Genomic DNA, 390 nt, shown 5'->3' on the forward strand with positions numbered 1-390 from the left:
GGCCGCCTGATCGCAGATAAGTTTCACACTTCACAAAAAGTCGCGCGTGTGGAATTACATCGAGAGCAAGTAATATAAAGATGAAAGACTGTTTCGTTGAGAATTACCCTGATTATCTTAACGAGATTCCTTGTGAAAATTAGGATACCTATCATTTCCTCAGTAGGAATATCTCACACCCAAAAAAATGACTAATATCAAACAATTCTTGGAAAACAATTTTTCTCCCGATGAATCATCGAAAAAAGGTGAAAGGAGAAGAGGGGAAAAAGAAAAGGGTTATCGTCCCTTTTAGTCTGTTTTTCAGGAAAAGGTTTTGGGTTTCGTGAGTTTCAGTAAAAGAACGTCTATTTCAAACGCACAACACACCCAAAATATATAATAAATAAA

The sequence above is a fragment of the Penaeus monodon genome, chromosome 15, assembly GCF_015228065.2.
Source record: "Penaeus monodon isolate SGIC_2016 chromosome 15, NSTDA_Pmon_1, whole genome shotgun sequence".
NCBI classification, from domain to species: Eukaryota; Metazoa; Arthropoda; class Malacostraca; order Decapoda; family Penaeidae; genus Penaeus; species Penaeus monodon.